We start from the raw sequence: 12,962 nt of genomic DNA, 5'->3' as shown, positions 1-12,962 counted from the left end.
AATTCCAATGAAGTTGGGACGTTGTGAAAAACATAAATAAAAACAGAATACGATGATTTGCAAATCCTTTTCAACCTATATTCAGTTGAACACACTACAAAGACAAGATATTTAATGTTCAAACGGATAAACTTTATTGTTTTTTGCAAATATTCACTCATTTTGAATTTGATGCCTGCAAGACGTTCCAAAGAAGTTGGGACAGGGGCGTGTTTACCACTGTGTTACATCACCTTACCTTTTAACAACACTCAATAAGCGTTCGGGAACTGAGGACACTAATTGTTGAAGCTCTGTAGGAGGAATTCTTTCCCACTCTTGCTTGATGACCATCAATGATGATGATAATCCATAAATTCTTTGCAATTGCACGTTGAGAAACATTGTTCTCAACAATGTTGTTCACAAAGTGGTGAACCTCGCCCCATCCTTGCTTGTGAACGACTGAGCCTTTCAGTGATGCTCCCTTTATACCCAATCATGACACTCACCTGTTTCCAATTAACCTGTTCACCTGTGGAATGTTCCAAACGGGTGTTTTTTGAGCATTCCTCAACTTTCCCTGTCTTTTGTTGCCCCTGTCCCAACTTCTTTGGAACGTGTTGCAGGCATCAAATTCAAAATGAGTGAATATTTGCAAAAAACAGTAAAGTTTATCCATTTGAACATTAAATATTGTGTCTTTGTAGTGCATTCAATTGAATATAGGTTGAAAAGGATTTGCAAATTATTGCATTTTTATTTATGTTTTACACAATGTCCCAACTTCATTGGAATTGGGGTTGTACTATATTATTGTGAAGTGTTTGAACTGTAAAACATAAAACAAAAATAGTGCTCTCTGTAAGTAGCCACACAGTAGCAAAACTCTATTATTTTGGTTTTGCAGTAAAGCACATTAAATTTGAATGAAACAAAGACAATAAAGTTATGTTGTTGAATATTTTACAGCTTTATTTTTGAGAGTACTGATGCATATACTGGGTAAATACCAGAATTATTTCCTTTTTTATTCTCAATCCCAGAATGAGAGGACTACATCTAGGAAGGGTTGTGATTCCTGTATGGTTCAACAAATATAGATGTTAATACTTTAACCTTATAGTCATTGCTTAATGGAGCAAATGTACTGAGGTACAGAAAAATGTATGTCACTGTTCAATATGTGCAATCACATGCTTAGTAGCTGTCACACATGATTAGCAATATTTTTTTTAATGATAAACAAAACCTTAAACTTTAGTGCAGTGCATTTCATTCTCATGTTCTTCACACAAATTATACACAGTATCATGAACACCATTCAACATATGAAAGCATAGAGTAGTGAGCCCTTTCTGCCACACTGAAGACAGAGAGAGACCACAGAGAGAGCTGTGGCCACCTCAACACAGCCACACAAATAATAGCATTTAGAGAGAATATTAATAGTACAGATGGAGCTCTGGCAGCAGGCAGTGTCTGAGGCCAGCGGCATTAGCTGCATAATGCCAAACATGACAGTCATTCCACAGACATTAGGTTATCGTGCCACTATCACACTAGAGAACACATGAAGCAAACAGCCTTCAAACAGCCAATCATCTCCTCTGTTCCAGTTACCAGGATTACAGTGGTAATCTACAGACTTACTTGTATTGTCTCATACTGACATATCATATAACTCACCCAAAAAGATGAATTACTACAGAAAATGCTTTCTAATGCTAAAGAAAAAGAAAATGCTAGAGAATCTCCTTGTCCTGTGTTAGTTCACCTGGGCTGAATATTTCACAGCTTACTCACTTTATAGAACCCTAAACAGAGCATAAAGTTATATGTCTACATGCCCCTATGCGGATATGGACTATTAGAAAACCATCAAGTTTATTAATATGGAGTTGGTCCCCGTCTTGCTGCATTTACAGCTTTTACTCTTCTGGGGAGGCTTTTAGACCAGATGTTGGAACATTGCTGTGAGATTTTGTTGCATTCAGCCATAAGAGCATCTGTGAGGTCAGGTACTGATTAGTTGATTAGTTCTGGATTGCACCAAGTCATTTAAAAAGCATTAGATGGAGCTCCATCACTCTAGAGAATACTCCAGAGCCCAATGCTGGGGGGTTTAATACCCCTCTAGCTGATGCATGGCATTTGGCAAGATGATCTTGTGTAGCTGCTCCACAACGTCTTATTATATTGGCAGTGCTTTTCACAGGAGAACATATAAGCTGGGTGCACAACTGAAGAACGGGCTTCTTTCATAGACACACAGTTGTAAGAGATACATCTGCTTTTTGGTAAAGCAGGCTGGGGGCAAGGGCACGCTTGCATTTTAAATGCACCAGTCTGCCCTCAGTTTGGTGACAGAGATGAGGAAAATGTGAAACACTAGGCCAGCTCATGCTGGGTGAAGTAATAAGCCTTCTCCTTGCCAGACTGATGCCGCCTGATGTTAGCCTCACTCCTACTGTGAAGTGCTGTGCACAGAGCTGATGACACACTGCTGCATTCAGTCCCCATGGCAAATAATGAAGTAACAAAACCATTAATTCATAGAAAGTCTACTATTTCCTCATTTCTCTCATTTTATTTTTGGTGATATAATTGACAAATCAGGACAGGCTAATATTGATATCTGCTGTTGCTTATGGCCCTAGAGCTATTAAAGGTCCTGTGAACATTTATTTATTTTATTTTATTAATAATTTATTCGATATATTAAATTTGTATACAATAGTCCACATTACCACTACTGCTACTGCTACTACTCCTACTACTAATAGTAATAATAATAATAATAATAATTTTATTTCTTCACATGGGTAAAACGATTATTTAAAAATATATAACATATCAAATAAATCATAAAAACATGATTCAGTGTTATAACTTAAAACTGCACTATGTAAATTTTTTTTGTTAAATTTGAAAGAAGCAACAATACTGAGTCAAGAGACAAAAAAAGCTAAAATATAGTATGCATGCACTGGTGAGAGTCACCCTGTCAGGCCTGAAATAATAATTATTCAAAATTCAGAGGCATTGGGTCAAATTTTGCATGAGATTTTCATACCACATCATACACCCTTTCATATAAACATCACATGAACAGGCTGAAAAAGTAAGTCCTGCTTGATGTTTAGATCTCTAATGCAAAATCAACATTATACTAATGAAGAAAACTCACTCACATCCCCAGAAGGCACATCCCTCACCAAGTTTTGACTGAGTTCTCTTTGAATACTCTTTCAACAAACTCACAACCATCAGATTCATTCTCTCAGGGAAGGTGTTCAAAGCACCACAAACATTCAACAAAATGTTCTTCCACACATTGCATGCAATTACACATTTCCACCAGAGGCATCTCCAGATCTTACATAGTGTAGCTTTAAGATAGTAAGATAGTAAGTAACCTGGTTGCCTTAAAAAGTTAATTGATATTCTAATTAACAGGACACTTAATTGTTTTACATTCGGTTAGCTTATTATTTGAAGTTTAATATACAATTTTAAGGCAACCAGGTTACTTTTCTAAAATAAAATATGGAATCATTTTTACAGTAGTGAAATAGTGTACATATAAAAAACATAAAATAAATCAACAATGACTAAAACATTCATAGAAATAATAGCAATCAAAGAAAAATTGGTAAAATGTTAAAAACATTTAAAATAAAATAAAAATATGTATTTTGTTGTTCCTTAAAATGATGTATTCTGGCATTAACCTCAATTGGTAGCTCAGGTTGTGGTACATAACCACAAAAAGCTGCTTCTTTGCATCTTTTCTTGTTGACGTTTGCAACATTAAGCAAGCCTGCAGCACAAGATCTTTAAAGAGCCCATATTGAATATTTTTCCTCAATTTACTCTTTTTTGCCTTGAGATCCACTTATAACATTTGTGTGCTTTTATGTGATAAAAATGGTCATAGTTCATTTTTACATGACCATTTCCCAAACTCTCTTTTTCCCAGGCTGTTTTTAAGACTTGACATAAGATAAACTGTTTCTGTCCTGATTGGCTGTCTTATATTGTACCTTATTGAAAAAGCACTGAAAGCTGCAACACTCCTTATGACTTCATTGTGAGTGGGTGGAGCTAACCTGCTGTAGGCTGAGTAGGTGTATAGGTGTATATGAGTTGATTCTCATGATCACATAAACACTGACTTAGGAACGGGCAGTTTTTGCGTGATATGCAGTTTTTCATGGTATGGGTCCATTAAAGAATAACTCTGACCATACAGAGACAGAGACAATCCATTTTGTATGTTGGTTATTTGAAATATGACTTTTTCCCCCTGAATTAAATGAATGAAGTATTCCTTTTCATTCTAGCACTGACATAACATAACAAAACTGGGGTGGGGGTGTCCCTCAGGAGCGTTCCAAGTTCAGAATCAGCTCTGCTGACAAGCATTGCAAGTAAAGAATTAAAAATGCTGTGTTCAAAAATGTCTAATACGGCATTTTGCTAATAATTCATGAGCAGATTTCACACATCGTTTTTTTTTAGCTATATGGACTACGGTACAGTGTGTAATGCTTTAGTAAGAGATGAGTCACAGTCCGATATTTGTGTAAGAATGCTTGTGTATATGTGTATGTGTGTATTTTGCTGTTGCATCCTATCACACTTGCTTCCTTAGTTTGCATGAGTCAGGACTAAAGCTTCAGCATTGTGTGGGTGGACCAGCCAGCGTGGTGCCATATCCGTATGAATGGAAAATGCATGTCAGGATCAGCGTGGCTCTCAGGAATGGGCTTTTATTTATAGGACTTGGAAAAGGGCCCATTGCCAATGAGCTCCCAAACCGCTTTAATGGGAGAGTGCAGAGAAAAGGGTGGTACCACAGGAAAACAAATCTATAAGTAATGTATACAGCACTGTACACTCTTGATGGATATAGAACCTTTACATTAGATGTGACAGTTCATTTAACACTGAAAAAGTTCTTCACACTCACATATTTAATTTACAAAAATGGTTCTTGAATTATTGTTTAAGCTTTGGCCTTATAACCAGGAGGTCACAAGTTTGCTCCCCGGTGATGCCACAGCCATCCGTAATCAGGAATCAAAAACAGCATAATTTGTTCTCTCTGGATAAATAGGATTACACTCTCTCTTCCCCAACACTTAGCCAAGTGCTAGCCAACATGGGTGTCTGTTAACTGATGTACCAGAATTTAGGCCTTGATACTGATGACATGAGAAATTTGACGCATCATAATTCTGAAATACCATCATCATTTATAATACTGGCTTCATTTTTATTACCATGATATACCTTATTACTATTATACCACAATGAACACCATGTTTTAGCTACTACTTTCAATTGTAACAAAAATCGTACATAGAGCAGCTTTAAAGGATCATCCATTGAGAAGTTCTTCAGGGAACCAAAAGTGGTTCTTCTATGGGATGGCTCTAATTAACCCTTAGTTTTTAAGAGCATACATTTGTATTATTTCAAGCATGATCTTAAATCCCAGCTTAGAGGCTGAAAGAGATGTAATTGTGAAAACATGTTTGGTACTGTAATAAATGAAAACTATGTTGTGCTATAAAGCTTGTATTCTTTTTCACGGCAGGCAAACTCCATTAAAACAGAAGCAGAGAAGGGGGCTGCAATTGACTGCTCTTATGTGCTATGGGTGGAGGAAAATGTCTCTCCTGAGGACTATACTTCAACACTAGACTGAACAGAGGGAGCACTGTGAAATTGAATTGTATTTGAACAACCTGTGCCTATGTAACACTAAACTAGGCTTCCTTTGTATTCCTTATAAAAATGATGGCATCTGAGCCCATTATGAGAAAATGAATGTCACAAAATCTTCTTTGAATGTTTTATTTAGGGAAAAAAGTCATGATAAAATGTTAACCTAGAACATTTCATCCTGTTGGAACGTCTTTTGCTGGTCAGACTATAAATAATGTTTCTTTTTGCTCAGGCAAGAGTACTTGTGCTACCTATCAGACTCTTGCTACTTTCTCTGTCATTCCACCAAACTCTCTAGATGCTCTGTAAAAATGCTGGTGGCCTAGAGATTAATGCTTCAGAGATTCTGGCATTCAGGTCTAAATCCATCCATCCCATCCATCCATTTTCTAAGCCGCTTCTCCGTCAGGGTTGCAGGGGGGTGCTGGAGCCTATCCCAGCAGTCTTCGGGCAAAAGGCAGGATACACCCTGGACAGCACAGGTCGCCAGTCCATCGCAGGGCAGACAGACAGTCACTCACACACAAACCTAGGGGCAATTTAGCATGTCCATTCAACCTGACTGCATGTCTTTGGACTGTGGGAGGAAACCGGAGAACCCAGAGGAAACCCACACAGACACGGGGAGAACATGCAAACTCCACACAGGGAGGCCCCCGGTCGGGGAATCGAACCCAGGCCCTCCTTGCTGTGAGGCGACAGCGCTACCCACCACACCACCGTGCTGCCCTCTGGTCTAAGTCTTAGTCTTTAATATTTTTTTGTATGATATGCAGTATTCTGTATCATAGTATTATTTCTCTTAGCCTTGTTGGTTTGATGTTTTCATTAATCAGTGCTCTTTCACTACAATACCCAGCATGCATTACACAAATGCAATAAGCAATACAACTTACTGAGAAAATGTGTGACTGCGGCGTCAACCAGTCTTCATTGCTGGCTTAGCCACTAAGCTATAGGCTAATAAATGCAACCAAGCTAGCATTAACGTAACTCGTTCCCTGGCTGTCGACTGAGAACAACAACAGAGACAAAGTTTTTTACACTCCCAGACAGAGAAAAGAAGCTGAAATTAAGGTACACTACATTATCAAAAGTATGTGGACACGCCTCCTAATTTTAAGTTTCAGCCACACTCATTGCCAAGAAAAGTCTAAAATCAACAGTAGTGGACAAAGTACATAAATCATGTACTTGAGTTAAAGTAGAGATACCCATGGTAAAATATTACTCCAGTAAAAGTAGAAGTCCTCCCTTTAGACCTCCACTTGAGTAAAAGTACTAAAGTATCTGCCTTCAAATGTACTTAAGTATCGAAAGTACTAAACAATTAATTATGACACTGATGTCTATTAAAATGATCATAAGTGCAAAACACTGAAGGCAAACAATTTCCATTAGGTAGAACCAAGTGGCTCTGAAATTACTTTTTGCAAACAAGCAGTTTCAGTTTAAGATTTAGCCACAACTTAGTTACAAGTTTGAGTTTAATAAGAACTTGCTTTAAAATCAGGTTAACATATGAGTTTTCCTTTACTATATTGCATCTGTACTAGCAAAACTAGCAAAAACTAATTTACAATTAATTTACTATTAAATTCAGAAAAAAGAGACACAGTCAAAACTGCATATGTGTACATATTTCTATATTGTGGTCTATTTACACAAAGTTAGGTTAGTTCCATCATTTATGTTGAATAGACGCTCTCAAAATTTTATGCTGCTGCACCGATGCTGAACCGTACGCCTGCACTGGGTTGGTATGACCAACAGGTCAAAACAAGCTCAAAACAAAGTGACACTGTGCCCTGATTGGTGTTCTAAACATAAATCCAAAGGAACGACATGTTTCACAAAATGTAGTGGAGTAAAAAGTAAGATATTTGACTTTGAAATGTAGTGGAGTGAAAACAAAAAGTCGCCCAAAATGGAAATACTTCAGTAAAGTACAGATACACGAAAAAAGTACTTAAGTATTGTAACGAATTACATTTACTTAGTTACTGTCCACCACTGAAAATCATGTACATAGTCTAGTAATCTCCATAGACAAACACCGGCAGAAGAATGGGCTTTAGAGAAGAGCTTAGTGACGTAAGTTTTGCCCCAAGTCAGGCTGTAAAATTTGTGCAAAAACAGCTCAGCCAAACACAGTGTGGTCCGTTCAAATGCTGAGGCACCTAGAGCACAGAGTGTGAAAAACACCCATCCTCTGTTGTACCATTTACTACAGACTAACCCTAACCCTAACCCTGCCTCTGAAAGCAACATCAGCAACTATGCATTGGGAGCTTCATTAAATGGGTTTCCATGGCTGAGCAGCTGTGCACAGTCCTAAGATCACTATGTCCAATGCCAAATGTTAGCTGAAGTGGTGTAAAGCACACCACTTCAGTGTGGTGTAGTGGTGTAAAGCACACTCTGTCGCAGTTTCAGTGTGTTTTGTAGGGTGCTGAATCACACTTCACTGTCTGGCAGTCTGAAGGATGAAACCAGGAGAATGCTTGTAAGTAGAATGCATTAGTGCCAACAGTAAAGTTGGGAGGAGGAGGGATAATGATCTGGGGCTGTTTTGCAGAGTTTGATTTGAACAGTTACTACAGTTATACACCTGCAATTAGATATTTGACTTCATAGCAGTTTGACTTCCTAATGCTTTCACCAACTAACAGAATTTATTATTTTTTTAAAGTTTCTTATAACTTCAAGACACATCATCAAATGGGTGTTGTCCTAGAAAATCTCATTCTAAAGAATACGGCAACACTGCGGTAAGATGTGTGTTTACAACAGCTGTAGAGAGGGCTAATTTTGGTCAGAATGTAGACTGTCATAAAAGTACACAAATGATTTAATGAATCAATTCTTTACTCTCATCCTAGTACAGATAACCAACACAAGCAAAAAATAAGCTGGTGTCTTCACTCTCATGTATCGCAATAAGGAAGCTTGACTAACATAACATGATGCAAAGCAACTGTGAAAATGACTGAGGGATAAACAGAGAGATTTGCACAATAACAGCAGCCAGCGTTTTGATGATGCACCATATGGCCCATGCATTTTTCATGTGAGTTCAGAGAGGATGTGACAAACAGTTGTCAAAGGGATGACAAATTGCTTTAATTCTCTGAGGCTTCAATAATCCACTCATAATGCTGCCTCCCCTCCCCCCATCCCTCTTTCATCCTTCCTGTTGGCTTTTTCTGATATATCCTACAGCAGATCATCATATAAAAATATGGATGGAGACATAAATAGAATGGGCGTAGACTACCCTTGGCCACTTTATTAGAAACACCTGCTGGTGTACAGTTAGGGACTGTAGCCTATCTGTTGCCATGCAAAATCGTAGTTGTCCTCTATCATCAGTGTTAAGTTTCTGATCACAGAGGCTGGATATTTTTCAGTGTTGGGCCAATCGCAACCTAACTGTAACAATGCAAGCGTAAAAAGGCTTAATACACTTGTACCAGTACAACATACATTACCATGTCACCACCATTTCAGTGTCACTGCTGTGTAGAGAACAGTTGGCCAGCCAAATAATATCTAACAGTGGTCTTGTGGTCAGAAACCGACCAATGAGTAGGGTAGAGGGTGGCTGCCAAATTGCACACAGCCACAGATGGGTTACAGTTTGTTACTGTACACCAATAGTTGACCTATAAGGAAAATGTTAGCAAGGTGTTTCTAATGAAGTGGATGATGAGTGGTATATTGTTAGAGCTCACTTCCCAATATGGCATATAGAATTTAGAAAACTTAGAACTAAGAACTTAGATTAAGCATGTCTTCTGTAAGTCCACTGGAGAAATAGGGTAGTTCCTTACTAGGACGCTGCTGTACTCGCAAGTAGTGATAGTTTCCATAGCAACTGCCGTTGTAAGATTTTGGCAGGACTGTAGAATCATAGGACAGATGAGACAGCCTCCATTCACCTATCCTGTAACTCATTAACTTAATACACAGGCCTTAATGTCTCAGTGAAAGGTATAGTCATAAACACATGAACAATGGGGCGCATGGAGCAACCACTAATATTTGTCATGTAATTTTATCAACCCTTATTTAAACAAAATTATTGCTAAAGAAGGCATTAAGAGAAGATGCCTCGCTCTTTGTTGTGAGTGTAAGGTTCACAGAGTTGCAGACAAAGCGGATGAAAGACGAAGGTGATTTAATAAAGTTAAATCCACAGTCGTCAAAAGGAGCAAAACATACACAAAGTCAAAGTCCAGGCAAAGTTCACAAAACACAAATCCACTAATACTGGCAAAGGTACATAAAGGGCGAGGCAGAAGTGAGAAGTCAAACATGAATCATAAAGTCGAAAACCATATAAACGATCAAACCATATAAACAATCAATCAGTAAGTCTCCAAGAAAACAATACTTTGCAAAGGACAGACTCAGCCTCAGCTTAAGTACTCTATGCTAAGAGTCACATGATACACAAGACAGGTGAACAAAGTCAGTAATCAGGAGACTGTGATCTCTGATAGGAGCATTGTGTGTTCTCCTGTGAGTGCTCTGTCGCGTGATCTCCCAGAGTATTCTGGAAGATTGAGTCCACTTCCTCCATAGGAGGTTCCGAATGCGTGACAGTGAGATTCTATCGATTCTGTAACATCACATGTGCAGATGAGTGCATTCAGATCAGACAGTGTGTGGTGAGACTGAAACAGACAAAAACATAAAAATTTAATTTAATGCAGGATCTTGTCAAACCACTGATACTCATTTAATCAGTAGTGATCGTTGTGCCATAATCAGTTTCAGTAAATCTCAGTCAACAGCAGGTGGAATAGAGCCAGCTATCTTCTTAGATGGTGATCAAACTTCTCAGAACAATGGATGGACCACCCCAGAGTCCAGACCTCAACATCACTTAATATGAATGTGTTTGGGTTTGGTTGGATTGTGAGAAGCAGAAAATGTGACCAACTTCTAAGACTGAACTTTGGAGGTGTGGAAAAGCATTCCACCAGATTTCTGAAAATCTTAAATTGTAATTGGAAACTGAAATGAAGGGGTACACACTAGACACTGAAAAAAAGCATTTACAGTTTTCGAGGCTTCTTTTAATTTTGTTAATGTTTTTTTCTGATTCTGAAAAATGAATAACTTGCACTTAACAGAAAAAATTAATCATTGAAGGGCGGTCTCTGACTTTTGCACAGTACTGTATATAGCAGGCCTGGCCAATGGGGGAATGTAATCAGAATGAGAACATAATGAGCTATGATGCATGAGTAACCTGATGATGATGATGCTTCAAAGGTGATAATCACTGTGTTGGGAAAAAGAACCACTAGAAAAGAGGACTAATTTGATTTAAAAAAGACAGCTGAATAGTATGAAATAACATGTGCATGTAATATTCTATTCTCTTTTATTGATAAACAATAGATTTTAGAGAGACTTAATAAGCAATCAGGAGTATTTTTCCACTGTCTCTGTTGGGGGTTTGTAAACAGCTGAAGTGTCCTGAAGGAAATATGAAAAAAAAAAAAAAAAACACCTTGTTTTGCACAAACATGAGACTTTGGAACACACCACTCACCTGTGGTAGTCTGCAGTTTCTCAAACAGGAGGAGCTCTTAGGGTGCAAGTTGCTCTTGTGTGCATCATTTATAGAGAAGATACAGCTTGTGAACCCACATCAGCAGAAGCACACAAATGAACATTTGCAGTCACAGCTTCCAAAATGACAGGTGAAATAGTTATCAAACCAAAACAATTGACTGAAATATGACCAAACAACACAGAGTTACTATTTTTTTATTTACTATGCAATGTCATTAAAGATTTTCAGCAAAATTAGTAAAGTTACAAAAGCATGCTAACAAATGGTCACAAAGAAAAAAGATCTAAGCTGCAGAGGATAGGTTTATGAGTCTGTATGGACTTGGAGGGGAGATAGTTGGGCAGTCATATAATTGATGAATTTTAATTATTAATCAGAAAATATTGTGCTTTTTTTAATACACTATATTTCCAAAAGTATTCAGTCATCTGCCTTCACACGCATATGAACTTGAATGACATCCCATTCTTAAGCCATGGAGTTTAATATGCTGTAAGTCAACCCTTTGCAGCTATAACAGCTTCAACTCTTCTGGGAAGGCTTTCCACAAGGTTTAGGGGTGTATTTATGGGAAATTTTGACCATTCTTCCATTTGTGAGGTCAGACACTGATGTTGGACGAGAAGGCCTGGCTCACAGTCTCTTCTTTGATTCATACCAAAGGTGTTCTATCAGGTTTAGGTCAGGACTCTGTGCAGGTGAGTCAAGTTCTTCCACACCAAACTCGCTCATCCATGTCTTTATGGACCTTGCTTTATGTACATGTTGGAACAGGAAGGGGCTGTCCCCAAACTGTTCCCACAAAATTATCCAAAATCTCTTGGTCTGCTGATGCATTAAGAGTTCCTTTCACTGGAACTAAGTGGCCGAGCCCAAATCCTGAAAAGCAACCCTACACCATAATCTCCCCTCCACCAAACTTTACACTTGGCACAATGCAGTCAGACAAGTACCGTTCTCTTGGCAACCGCCAAACCCAGACTCGTCCATCAGATTGCCAGACACAGAAGCGTGATTCATCACTCCAATGCTTTACACCACTGCATGCAACGCTTTGCATTGTGCTTGGTGATGTAAGGCTTGGATGCAGCTGCTCGACCATGGAAACTCATTTCATGAAGCTCTCTACACTGTTGTTGAGCTGATCTGAAGGCCACATGAAGTTTGGAGGTCTGTAGTGATTGACTCTGCAGAAAGTTGGCTACCTCTGTGCACTACGCACCTCAGCATCTGCTGACCACACTCTGTCATTTTATATTGCCTACAACTCTGTGGCTGAGTTGCTGTCATTCCCAATCGCTTCTACTTTGTTATAATACCACTGACAGTTGGCTGTGAAATATCCAGTAGCGAGGAAATTTCATGACTGGACTTGTTGCACAGGTGGCGTCCTATCACGATACCACACTGGAATTCACTGAGCTCCTGAGAGCGACCCATTCTTTCACAAATGTAGAAGCAGTCTGTATGCCTGGGTGCTTGGTTTTATACACCTGTGAGCATGGAAGAAATTGGAACACCTGAATTCAATGATTTGGATGGGTGACTGAACACTTTTGGAAATATAGTGTATCATCCAAACTTTGGCTTGCAGGTCACTAGTTACCTACTGTTAACTAACTGTTAACTAGTTTTTGCTGCCATTTTTGTACGTTTG

The sequence above is a fragment of the Pygocentrus nattereri genome, chromosome 7 (assembly GCF_015220715.1).
Source record: "Pygocentrus nattereri isolate fPygNat1 chromosome 7, fPygNat1.pri, whole genome shotgun sequence".
Taxonomy (NCBI): domain Eukaryota; kingdom Metazoa; phylum Chordata; class Actinopteri; order Characiformes; family Serrasalmidae; genus Pygocentrus; species Pygocentrus nattereri.
Note: the sequence above shows the minus strand (reverse complement) of the source record.